Here is a 14,461-nt window from a genome sequence, read left to right as displayed (position 1 = left end):
CCATAAATCCATAAAAATATCTTGGACATCAATGTACAACTTCTAAATGCCACTGAAAGACATCTTACCAAATAGCCTCATCCACAGTGGTCATGTTCGGCTATTTTAAAATCCTGAAATCCCACACTTGTTCACGACGATCTGTGACTGTCAGACCTGGTATCTGTGGCTAGTCTTTGACTGCCCACTTGACATAAGTGTTCAATACAATCCAAAGTTGCCCGCCTGTGATATCGGGTCTCGAGAACAACCTCACGACGACGTTTACGCACCGTCAGAACAGAAAAGCTAACGACACTGGCGTTTTGGATGTCATCTCTGAGCACAATGACGTCTTGCTGCAATCAGGAGAAATCGTCTTTCGAAAATGTGGTGGAACGCTGTCGACCATCCGCATCCTGGTTGGTAGCTGATCCAAATGTCTGGTATCGATTCTATGCCCTGCTGGACACAGTTTGACTGCCCGCATGATAGTGTATCTGCCATTGTTTTTGTGTCCTGGATGTTGAGAGGGCATAAGTACATTAATGTCCTGAAATCCTCAGTAGCAAATGTTCTTGTACACCCTGATGGTGATCTGCAACATTTCTATAACGGTAAAGCCAAACACAGGGTTTCAAGCACTGCGTACACATAGCGCCAATGAATTCAGGCATCTTTCTCTCTCTTGTCTGGCCCCAAATTCCTTAATCACAAGTAGGGCTCTGACGGGTAGCAAAAATCGGACTCGAGTACCCGGGGGATAAAACCCGACCCGGACTCGAGTACCCGAAACTTATAGTTTAAATTTTAGTGAGAGCTATGTGTTTGTTTTACGTAGTTTTCAATGGAATTTCACGCAAGAATGCAGCGTCTGTATTTCATTGAAAACTTACACGAAATCTTTCCTTTCAGTTTGACGAAACACAAACCTAAACTCATGATTTGACTAGCATCGGTCAATGCAGGGCCACATTACTCAACTGAGCACTGGCGCAAACAGCCCACAGCGGAAACCGGTTCATGTGAGGTATAGCGTCACGTGTCGCAACACGTGGTTACGAATACACAAAAATCGAGGGTTTGAAAAGCTTTGAGACTGGGGTAACAATGAGGTTCAACCCACAATGCAGAGAACAAAATTCAGAAAAAACAAGCCATTGTCAAAATCAGAAGATTTATTAAAGCTCATTTCGTTTAACCAATATCAAATGTGAATTTCTTTTTCAAAACTTGCGTATTGTAACAAAGTGCATCATTGACGATCATCCACGCGTCTAATGGTAAGAATGCATGATTTTAGATCCCACTCGTCTGTGATGTAATGCCCTGTGACGGTGATGTATTAAACCGTGGGTGGCACAGCTGGTCCAGATATCTGTTGTCAAAGATACGCCAGGTTACTGCCATAGAATATCTTGAAGCTGAGTTTTGGTGTCGGCATATTACTTCATAGGGTAATCATGGAGGGTCTTTACTATGCTCAGCAGCAAAACAAACGTCAGTACGAATTCAAAATTAGATAGGCACTGTAATAAAATCATTACAGAATTTGACATAAGCGGATCAAAAACATGTTTGTGTACAATATCTTGACACATCAATGAATAACTCAGAAGAATTTCAAGACATTACGTGAACGTTTGTAGTCCATTCAGACCTTTGACTTCAGTATCTAGTGTGGCCACCACGAGCGGCAATAACTACAGTACAGCGTCTATGCATGGAGTGCACCAATCGATTGATGATGGCCATTGGTACTTGGAACCACACTCTGAGAAAGGCCTGGCGCAACAAATCGGCTGTGTTCGGCCTTGGTATGACATTATTCAGTCTCCTCTGAATTTCATCCCAAAGATGTTCAATTGGGTTTAAATCAGGACTAAGGGCTGGCCACTGCAAAACGTTGACACCGTTCTGCTGTAGGCAGTCCCATGTAGCGCTGGCAGTATGGGCCCGGGCGTTATCATGCTGGAAAATGTTGTTCCGGAGACGTTCGAAATGTGGTATAGCTTGGTCGATGTAGCTCACCGCTGTTTTGATGCCGCCTCCTCTCCCTCGACCAAGGTTCTGGAACACCACAGGACCTCTGGTTCAGGACTATTCCACCCCATACCATGATGTTTACACCTCCCCATGAGTCTTTCACACACATTGGTCCGAGTAACGCTGGCAACGTCGTCGCCATATTCTTGTTCTGCCATCTGCAGTTGATACGCAGTACCGACTCTCATCTGTGAACAGAACAGTACTCCATTGCCTGTATCGCCAGTTTTGATGTTGTAGGACAAACTGTAGACGTTCACGCCGATGACGAGGGGTGAGGATAGCTCCACGGTAAGGTCTACGGCAATACAGGTTCCCGCTGTTACGACGTCGCCGTACTGTATCAGTACTGATTGTTCTTCCATGTGTTCCCACTGTCTGACGTGATGTTTCGGATGCCTGCATGAAGGGATTCTGTACATGCTGTCGCACAACATGGCGGTTGTCGCCTTGTGGTCAGCCTTGGTCTGCCAGTACGGGGACGATCATTTGTGGTGTTGGTGGCCCGGAAACGTTGCTGCAGCCTGGAGATGGTCCGAACGTTGACCAGGAAGTGATTGGCAACGGCTTGTGCAGTATGACCAGTTTCAAGTCTTCCTAGCGCCTGGTTCCTCTGAGCTGTCGTGAGTCGCGGCATCCTCCTGACGTTGTAATGTGAATGTTTCAACCAGGTTTTGGGGGCGCATTTTATAGGGCTGGTCCTTGTGAACAGCACGTACAGCATGAGTTGCATGAAAAACATGGAGAACACCGTACCATCTCCGATATCAGGTTGCGTTTTTGAGACCATTTCCTGGGTTCCATTCTGAGTTTGGGAAGGAATGTCTTTGCCCAGGTAACGTTGGAGATGTTGTCAAAAATAAACAATCAAAACATTAAATGAGTTTACAGTTATCCGTTTCTACGAAGGACAATTCCAAACTGACGTTTCTTTTGCTGCTTGGTGTATGTAACTGGGAATCAGTGAGTGATTAAAAAAAAAGTCTGAGGTCTCTAACGCACATCATCATGGCCTTGCGTGTGAGTGTATCGTATGTTTTTAAGTCAAGCTTTTTCGGTTGTAACCCCCCAAATATCCCTGCGTCAGCGTGGCTCGCTTTTTGACTGGATTTTGGGAAGAATCGTCCACACTGACGGACTTGTGTTTTCATGTTAAGATGTTTTCTCAATGAGCTTGTTGAGCTCCCTGCATAACTCAGCATAATGCCCCAAAGGCGACACTTGGTTTTCTGTTTTGAAGTGTCAAGATTAAAATGGGGCCCATACGTTCGACCTTTTCTGATCCATCACTGCACACGTTGTCGCGTTCAGTTTAGAGTTATCTCCCTTTGTCGGGTACTCGAGTCCTGGAATTTGGACTCGAGTCCTGCCGTACACGACCCATTGCCATGTACTCGAGTACCCGTCAGAGCCCTAATAACAAGTGGGCCGTCCTAAATACCTAAATGTGGGCACATTTGGCAAAACCGAGTACACATCAGTATGACCGAAAACAACCGAAACGGGATCGTGAGACCAAGAACTCCCAACATGTTACATTCTCTTCCCACAGAGGTAACTCCTGTCATATCTTCCTACGTAACCTCTGTTCTAATACGGCCCTTTCGTGGTGTGAGCGTTCAAGGCTCGTGATTGGAGACAATCAGATTTAGTTGTGCAATCAGCGACGTTGTTTCAAAAGTGATCATTCGCAAGGCCTCGGTTATTTCCGTATGCTTCGAGAAAACTAAACCTCTTCCCCTGCGCAAATGTTTCTTCTAGACAGAACTCAGTCATGTTATGGCGGATCAGTGGCGTCTCCATCGCCCTCGTTGACAACGGACAAGCTAGCCATTAAACGTCTTGTGTGTAACATCAACACAAGTCCCCGGCAGATTGGGGATATTTGTGGCCCCACATTTGCTTGTGTTAGTCAAGTTGAATCTAAGTCGATATAAGACGTGTTCTGATTGGATAGAAAGAAGGGACATAATTCGTGTTGCGATCTTTTGCCGCTAGGGGATTTTATGAGAACCGGGAAATATGGCCGTATTAGAACAGAGGTTACGTAGGAAGATATGACAGGAGTAACTTCTGTGGGAAGAGAATGAACATGTTATGGCTATGGAGGGATGTTCTTCATGACCTTATCTTGTCTGCCCACATAGAATCGTGCATGGCATATTGATGTGTGCAATATATCTAGTTTCAGAAACATGTGGTATTGTCATGCTAGTGTAAAACTAAACCTGTCTTCATTAATAACCACATTTTGAATAAGCACATAGAGATATGCATTATATATCAGTCATGTCCACTGCCTCGAGTTTCTGTAACGTTGCACCGTCATTATATGTGCAAATCAGGAATGTGTCAGAAATATTTCAGGCTCCTGTATATGCATAATTTGTATGCAGTATGTTCAATACTGTATGAGATTATTGTACACACATTCAATATATTTAACCTAAATCCCAAACGCGTGCAGTTCAGTAAGGAGAGATAAGGGTGCAACAACATATAATTATAGATATTCAAAAGAAAATAGAAAAGTGACACGTAGAACTATTTCCATAAAAGTATGGTGTATCTAGGCCGTCATATGGCAATATAGACACCAGACTCCTGTGAATAGGGGTTGTGGGGTAGTCTAGTGGTTAAAGCGTCCGCTCGTCACGTTGAAGACCCGGGTTCGAAGCCAATTTCTGATGTCCCTCGCCGTGATATTGCTGGAATATTGCTTAAAGCGGCGTAAAACCATTCTCACTCACTTCTGTGAATAATATACTTACAGTGAAAATATAATTACATTTTATTATATTCTTAAGGGCGAAATACTGTAAATATTCGTGAAAATACTAATAATTTAAAATAATTTGTATATCAAATATGAAAATTGCAATAAAATAATAATGATATGTTCATTTATATTGCGCTAAACTCCATTCACTAGGTGAATCGTCATAGCGCTAACAATCAAAGCATAGCGCATTATTACCCCGGATAACCCAAGCCGCCTGTGAGGCGCTAGAAGGTTAATAGTCATATGACTTATCCCACCATGTGCCCATTTTCTGCTGGGTGAACAGAGGCAATTTCGAACAAACTCACTTGCCTAAGGTGAGACCACATCTATCACATGTGCTTCGTTGTGGGGCAGGACGGAAATCCCAGAAAGTCTCAGGAGTCAAGCTGCCAAAGACGGTCACCCATCCAAAGACTCTCCGCATCCAGCGTTGCTTAACTTCGACTGATTTGTGACCTGAGGTCTATGCACGGGACCACACACCACCACAGTATAGTTGTTGGCGTCAATATGTTTCCCCATCTGCTTTTTCAAGGCTTGTAATTTGGGTACATAAAGCAGCCACAGGACTATGAAATGAAGCACAACGTAGAAGAGCTATATCGGTCGTGGTGTGATACCATTTAAATTTTAAGTGATCGGTCTCATATTTTCATTTGAATTGACCGCCCGTTCAAAACACCTGGAAATAAATGCACTGAAATATAGACATTATATCTTATTGCTTGGATATCTTATAACGTTTTCATTCTAAGCAAACAACTTGGAATTCAGTCTTGAATTATTGACGATACACTTCTCGGAACCAGAGCTTCAACGGCTGCAGTTTTGTACATATTCATTTCGGGCGAATGCGATAATTCATACTGTTAGATTCAGACTTTTATATTCGGGACATTGGTTCTTGAAATCCGTGACGTAGCAGTATCCTTGGAAACGCAATATCCTCTATTTAAAAACCACAGTATTTTCAGTGCACTTGTCACAGACATTGAAAAATAATCTTTGTTATTGCAACACAAGATATGCAAGCAATGGTGGAGAAGAGGAATACTGGAATACTTTTCTATGAAAAGTAAACATAACACAAAAGAATGTCTACACGACCTGCGACTTGAATAAAAAGGAACAATAAATTATCAAAAACAAACACTTATCTGCTACATTCATCTGGACCAAACACTTTCGTATATTCCTTTGAATATGATCTTCAGTTTTACAGAGCTCAATTGTAAAGGTGAATCCTTTAAGACACTTTGCACGTTAATACTTGACCTGATTGATTAGACTGAAACAACAACCATGGTATTCTCTTAGAACAGGTTACACTGCCTCTATAAACATATACCCCTCGGGTAAGAGAAGTAGATAATACCGCCCGGTGGCTCTCGAGTTTGCACATGTTGTCATCACGCTCAAAAAGCATTGTGTATGATGTACAGTTACTTACTTGACCACGAAAGCTGTACAGATGTCCAGCGACAATAGAGCTGGCTGGAAGGTGGCGAGAACCAGAGAGCTGAAGACGCTGTACTGAGCGATGGCAACCAGACGGTGGAATCACTGGGGCGGTGGTGTTTGGCTTACCAGACAGACGATTCGGGGAACTTGTTGTTTGAAATACCCTCCTTGTGTTACGGAACCCACAGCCATTAGCCAGATAGACGCCGAAGTGCACCTGTCAACATCGCAACGTTAACTTGATAAATGATATGTCACTGAGTAGGTAACATATGTCCTCACACATTATAATCTCTATTTGGAGTGAGTGAGTATGGTTTTACGCCGCTTTTATCAAATTTCCAGCAATATCACGGCGGGGGACACCAGACATGGGCTGCACACATTGTACCCATGTGGGGAATCGAACCCAGGTTTTCGGAGTGACGAGCGGACGCTTTAACCACTAAGATATCCTACCGCCCCTTCTATTTGGATTTATCATTTACACTTTTAATGTTGAAGAATCATCATTGTGTCCTTGTGTCAAACAACCCACGGGGGTGGTGGGGTAGCATAGTGGTTAATGAGACCCGGGCTCAATTCCCCACATGGGTACAATGTTTGAGGCCCTTTTCTGGTGTCCCCCGCCGTGATATTGCTGGAATATTGCTTCATGGCGTTAAACCATACTCACTCACTCGTACACCCCATGTTTGTAGTTGCCAAATACTGGTTTGTGATTTCTAACAATGTCGGGAAACATTAGTTGCTTTGTTTTATATTTTGTCTTATATTTATCATAAATTCCAGTAATGACGAAATTGTGAATATAGGGAAGAATATACAGAGTTATCTTTGGATCAAGATACTTAACAGATGACGGTTTTCAAACGCTAATACAAAATGTACAGTTTTAACGTTCATGCGTGTGGTAATGGCATACCCTCCGTCCTACAGTGTATTAGAAAAATGATATGATATATTGATAACGTATGTAATGATATACGATTGCATGATTGTTACGACAAACCGTCCTGCCAATACAGACAGTAGATCGCCTTTCATTCTCCCTTGAAGATTTTCAACCGATCCCATTTTCAACATTTATAGTTTAACAGCTCGGAAAAGTTAGGTAACACATTTTATAGCATAGCGTCCAACAACTAGTTGTAATATTAATATATGTAGACGGATATCAAGGAAAATAATTGGAAACTGAAAGCTAACGAAGCCTAGAAAACGTATTCAACGTATTCAAACAAAATAGTACCATATCATTTTAAGTAAAAATATCTTCCTTCCTTATCATTGGAATGAGTGCGTGAGTGAGGGGGTGGCTTCGTTTTGAGTGGGTGAGTGACTATCCACAGTTAATGTACCTTCGTTACTTGTTAACGCATTCCCTCGTTTAATGAAAGTAAATGGTTAAATAAACATTATTTCTATTTCCTCAGAACTGGCAGCTGCTGGGAAATTTTATCTGCTGCCTAATGCGATAAACGTCATGTTTGCGTGTTAAATAAAACCTTGAAGGTTGGCATGCCTCGTGTAAGGACATACTAAATGTTTGTAGAACAACAGGTGTTATCACTCTCTTCATCTGTGAGACATCCAAACGTCGGTCACCATGGAAACTGGAATATCCGTTCTGTCACTGGAATAGCATCGGTGTGTGTGTGTGTGTGTGTGTGTGTGTGAGAGAGAGAGGGGGGGGCAGAGAGAGAGAGAGAGAGGGGAGAGGGGGTCAGAGGGAGGAGAGAGAGAGAGAGAGAGAGAGGGGGTCAGAGAGAGAGGAGAGAGAGGGGAGAGAGGGAGAGAGAGAGAGAGAGAGAGAGAGAGAGAGAGGGGTCAGAGAGGGAGGAGAGAGAGAGAGAGTCAGAGAGAGGGTCAGAGAGAGAGATAGATAGAGAGAGAGAGAGAGGGAGAGAGAGAGAGAGAGAGAGAGGGAGAGAGAGAGAGAGAGAGAGAGAGAGAGAGAGAGAGAGAGAGAGAGAGAGAGAGAGAGAGAGAGGGAGAGAGAGAGAGAGAGAGAGAGAGAGAGAGAGAGAGAGAGAGAGAGAGGGGAGAGAGAGAGAGAGAGAGAGAGAGAGAGGGTCAGAGAGAGAGAGAGAGAGAGAGAGAGAGAGAGAGAGAGAGAGAGAGAGAGAGAGAGAGAGAGAGAGAGATGAAGACAGGGGAAGAGAGAGTTTAAAGGTGCATAAAACTAGCTCTCATATTGCTGCCAGCGGCATAAAACAATACCCAATAAATCATAAGTGCGGGTTCCTCGGTTTCAATTAGGCTAGAGCAGAGAAATACAAATACACATGTGTTTGTATACATGGTTAAGTCCTTCCATCATAAGTAGAAACATATTCACTGACGGCAATACCTAGCAAGACTGCGAAATCGTGAGTTTGATTTATCGCTGCTTACAACAACTTTCAGTTGATTCACTGCAGTTCATTTAAATGCGAGAACATAGCCTTAAAGGCACTATTTCACACCAACTTCTTTAAAAATAAATAATGCATTTCTAACTATCAGCCCTTAGGGAAGTTACCATATAATTTATTTTAAAAACATTTAGATAACAATAATAGATTTCTAAGTTCGAATGAATTAACGCAATGTTGCATTAAATCAACTCTCGCGCCCTCTACCGGAACATTATTTCAAGCGAACCCCATAGAGTTATGTCCCTTGGGGCGCTCTTTACGAATATCCTGTAAGTCCTTTGGGGACAGAGCTCAGTCCTAGACAAAAATGACGCTAATGTCTGGCGCAAAAACATACGCGCAACTTGTGATTGAAACCAGTTCGGCAAACACCAACAACACCTCATGCGACAGAGTTTGATGTACGGAGCAATTGTTTACATTCCATAGAGATTCTATATTTCCTCCAATTGCATGAAGATTGCAGTATGCAGTGATAATATATTTTACGTCAAATGATTAAGATGGATTAGTGATATAGTCACAAAGGTTCATATACATACAAGTGTTTTAGCAAGTATCACCACTTCTTTATCACCTTTGCCCACACATCTCTTTCTAGTTCCATGATACATTCTATTGGACATCCACCAAGTAAAAATGTAAGAATCACATCATCATCTTGATCCCAGATCTTAACAAAAGTTTCTACATCCAGTAGGGCTCTGACGGGTACTCGAGTACATTGCAACGGGTCGAGGACGGCAGGATTCGAGTCCAGATTCCAGGACTAGAGTACCCGACATAGGGAGAAGCTAAACGTGACCCTCTGTGCATTCATGGATGAGAAAAGGCCATTTTGATCTTGACACTTCAAAACACAAAACCAAGTGTCGCCTTTGGGGCATTATGCTGAGTTATGCAGGGAGCTCAACAAGCTCAATGAGAAAACATCTTAACATGAAAACACAAGTCCGTCAGTGTGGATGATTCTTCCCAAAATCCAGCCAAAAAGCAAGACACGCTGACGCAGGGATATTTGGGGGTTACAATCGAAAAAATGCTTGACTCAAAAACATACGAGGTAATTTTTGTCACTCACTGAATCCCAGTTATATCGTACTATGTCCAATGACCTTCCATAATTACATTGTACCTTATGAAGGAATATGACGAAACCAAAACTCAGCTTAAGGATATTCTAAATCAGTCCCCAGCTGTGCCACCCACTGTTACATCCGCCGTCACAGGGCATTACATCACAGACGAGTGGGATCTAAAATCATGCATTCTTGACACTAGACGCGTGGAGGATCGTCAATGATGCGATTTGTTACAATGCGCAATTTTTGAAAAAGAAATTCACATTTGATAATGGTTAAACGAAATGTGCTTTAATAAATGTTCTGATTTTGACAATGTTTTTTCTGACTTTTGTTCTCTGCATTGTGGGTTGAACCTCATTGTTACGCCAGTCTCAAAGCTTTTCAAACTCTCGATTTTGTGTATTATTAACCACTTTTTGCGACATGTGGCGCTATAGTTGAACTGGTTTCTGCTATGGGCTGTTTGCGGCAGTGCTCAGTGGAGTAGTGTGGCCCTGCATAGACCGATGCTAGTCAAATATGTCAATGATATTAGGTTTGTGCTTCGTCAAATTGATAAACACGCGGTTTTAAGGAAAGAGTTCGTTTCAATTCAATACAGACGTTATAACTTATACGTGCGGCATTCTTGTTTTAAATTCCATTGAAAACTACTTAAAACATAGACACGTAACTCACTAAAATGTATACTATATTTTTCGAGTACTCGAGTCCGGGTCGGGTTTTATTCCCCGGGTACTCGAGTCCCTAACATCCAGAATATCGCATATGGAGTTAAAGAGTTCATTTCGGTCATTCATATTGATGGTACATGACATAAACACGTGCTTTACAATATCATTGGCGACAGTTTTACAATAACATTCTCTTGAGACAATTTCAGCTGATCCATAGAATTCAAGTCTTGCAATATCAGTTAACTGGTCGTTCTTCTCTGCAGCTAGCATCCAGAGTTAGTGTTCATTACTGGATCTTATATTGATATATCTTGACAGACTAAGTCTTGAATTAAGATAAACATAAGATTGTCTCGATGAGATTTAATAGCATCATCTACGGCATTGGTCCGGTATTTCTTATTAATTACTTGACCATTATTGCCATAAACTCAGCAACAAAAGTTCTTGTGACACGGATATTTTTTTAATGAATACTAACTTTTGTATACAAATCATCCAAAATAAACGGGATCACGGCACTATGACAGAGTATCCAAACGCATCTGTCAAGGTAATGTTTGCAAATCATGAAAAAATGACTTTGCACGAGAAAGTTTGTGAAGAATGTGTTAGACTGTGGATATTTAAGCCTGGGTAGAGGAGAGAATGTTTCATTCCTGGTAAAGACACGTTGAAGGAGTGCAACCTGAAAAAACATCAACTTTCTCAGCAGAATTAAACAATTGTTATGCCAAGGCTAACAGAAAATGAACGTTGGCGAGTTATTGGAATGCTCCAATCCGGTACTCCACAACAAGAAGTTGCTCGCAGATTCAATGTCCATCGAAACACAGTATGGAACAGACAAATCACGTCAGAGACCGTCCTCGTAATGGTCCACCCCTTGTAACGACCCGACGTCAAGACAACTGGATTCGACAGATACACCTCCGGAACCGCTTCCAGCCAGCAACAGTCACGGCAGCTACCATCCCTGGACTGAGGCGGATATCGCCACAAACTGTTCGTCGACGTTTACGGCGTTTTGGGATCATCGCACGACACCTATCAAGTAGGCCGATTTTGACGTTACAACATCGCCAACGACGTCTACAGTGGGCAAGACAGCATGGGAGATGGACTCAACGTCAGTTGATTCATGTCCTCTTCACGGATGAGTCCAGATTTTCGCTTCACAGAGCTGATGGCCGTGTGCGAGTTTACCGTCGACGTGGCGAACGTTATGCTGACAATTGTGTAATGGAAATTGATCGGTTTGGAGGCGGTAGCGTGATGATCTGCGGTGGAATTACGGCTACAAACAAGACAGACCTTCTCATCATCGCTGGTAATCTGACAGGGCAGCGATATCGGGATGAGGTTCTCCAGCCAGCCGTTTTACCGTCAATACGGCAACATGGACCAGGGATGACGTTACAGCAGGACTACGCCAGACCGAACACTGCCCGTATTGTTCAACGTTTTCTGGCTCAGAACAATGTTGATGTGCTTCCCTGGCCAGCTAAGTCACCGGACATATCGCAAATTGAGCACGTTCGGGATGAAATGGAAAGACGCTAGCGACGCTAACCAAATCCGCCTGTAACGCTGCAGCAACTGCAACAACATCTTCGTGAGATCTGGGACAACATCCCACAACGATGTCATACACGACTGATTAATTCCATGCGACGGAGGTGTGTTGCCTGTATCAACTCTGCTGGTGGTCATACCGGTGTTAGAGTGGGACTTTTCATTTTACTGGTTTTAACGTTATTGTTAGAGCAAAGTGTAGAACCGCACTCTTGCTTACATTGTATTTTAGCTGCCACACATGAGCATAGTTTTTAGCGACATTGAGAAGCCTTTGCGGACCTTTGGTAGAGGAACTCATCAGAGTAGTGTCATCAGCAAGAAGTATCCCAGGGCATTTACCCCATGGCAAATTAAGCCAGAATCCGAATTCCCAAGTTCATATAAAAGGTCATTAATAAATAATGTGAAGAGCCAGGCGGACATTACTCTACCTTGACCTACTCCTTGATTCACGGGGAATGCATCCGATTTAAACCCTTCAAAGCATACAAATGATTTCATGGAGCTATAGGAGAGCCTTCATATTCTCCATAGTTTACCTGTTATTCCAATATCATACAGTTTAATAAATAATGCATCGAGCCACACCCCAACAAATGCATTTTCATTATCTAAGAATGCACAGTATACAAGCGACATCCTTTCATTTGTAATATGCAATATTTTCTGTTAACGTAATACGGCAGTTTCAGCACCATAGTGAGGCCTAAATCCAAATTGCAGAGGATGGGGAAATTCTATCTTAATATCTAAGTATTTTATTGCATTAGTAGGAAACTAAAATGCGTGCATCTGCCCCAATATATAATAATAATAATAATAATAATAATATATAATAATATAATATAGGCCAAAATATTGTCGAAAATGTGTGAAATTGTGCCTTTAATCTGTGCCCTTTATAAGTAATCTGAGTTTCGATGAGGATCCTAGCACATGCAAGGGAAACAACTCTTAGACCACAAGGTCATCTATGCCCCCCAGAATCATGCAGTATTTAAGATAGAAATTCGGAAATGTCAGACATTTAGTTGAGGAAGCGCTTACTTGACCTCCACTTACTCCTACTCACCTGCATTCGGGAGTATATAAAAGACTCACTGGAAACATCTTGCCAGCGGGGCTGGTAACTCGGTCGGAGTTGTTGATAGAGTCAGGAATACCGACCTTCAGTACCAGCTGTTCTTATTTAGACTATCTGTGTTAATCTGGCATCGATATCACGTTGATGTAGATCCAAACATAATAAACAAAGGATGCTAGTGCCATGCAACACAGAAACATTTTCATTTAGCATTACAGATATGCAATACTGAACTGTCGATCGGCAACATTATTACAGGCATGTGTGCTTCGTTGCGTTTTTCGACGTGGCTGTTTTGTTACACATATATAATTTGTATATGTCAGCATGCAACCGAGTGCATGAATTAAGAGTGAGTGAGTGAGTGAGTGAGTTTAGTTTTACGCAGCACTCAGCAATATTCCAGCTATATGGCGGTATTCTGTAAATAATCGAGTCTGGACCAGACAATCCAGTGATCAACAGCATGAGCATCAATCTACACTACTGGGATACGATGACATGTGTCAACCAAGTCAGTGAGCCTGACCACCTGATCACGTTACTCGCCTCTTACGATAAGCATGGGTTACTGAAGATCAATTTTTAACCCGGATCTTCACGGGTTCATAGATTAAGATAAATGAATCGAGGTAAATTTAGGTTGAATGCTAAATTGGTGTCATGAAATTATTTTCATGCTAATATTTCTATTATTTCATACATTTAATTCTATATGAATTTTCCAACTCTGAAATGATGAAAGTTATCCTTAGAGACGTATCCTCTTAAATTAAAAGTTTGCGACCAGGACTAGCGTCTGAACACACATATTTAGTCAGCTCTGTAAAGCTATCTGTTCAGTGTTCCTTCAAACACTTGTTATTGTACAACTAAAACCCACGTTAAGTTCACTCCGTTTAACATTTGAAATACGGGACAATACAACCGGCTGGAGAACTGTTACCACAATGCCGTCTCACGGATCATAGACTGTGTGAGAGCTTCGTCCTACATCCCCCAAATCTGAGACGTGGCTTATGCAAACACGCACAAGGGCCTTTCTTTAAGATGTATAATGCCGTTTTTTCCTCAAATGAAGATATCGCTATCGTTTCCACCTCAAGGACACTGTGGGTCAGGGTGTTCCACAGTACAGCCTCTTAGGGTAAACACCCGTCACATGTGTGACGCTTCTCCACTGAAGAGGAAGATCTGGTATAATGTATTACGGCTCTCAATTCACATTCAACAGGGAAACTTTCTAAACTGACGTGAAAAAGAAAGTACACAGCTGTAATAATATATTAAAAAATTGGAAAAGATGGAAAAACAGACAAATATTCTTAAAAGTGTTTTGAGTGTGA

Source organism: Haliotis rubra, unplaced genomic scaffold (genome assembly GCF_003918875.1).
Source record: "Haliotis rubra isolate DU_JTF1 unplaced genomic scaffold, ASM391887v1 Scf72, whole genome shotgun sequence".
Classification (NCBI taxonomy): Eukaryota; Metazoa; Mollusca; class Gastropoda; order Lepetellida; family Haliotidae; genus Haliotis; species Haliotis rubra.
This window is presented reverse-complemented; position numbering follows the sequence as displayed.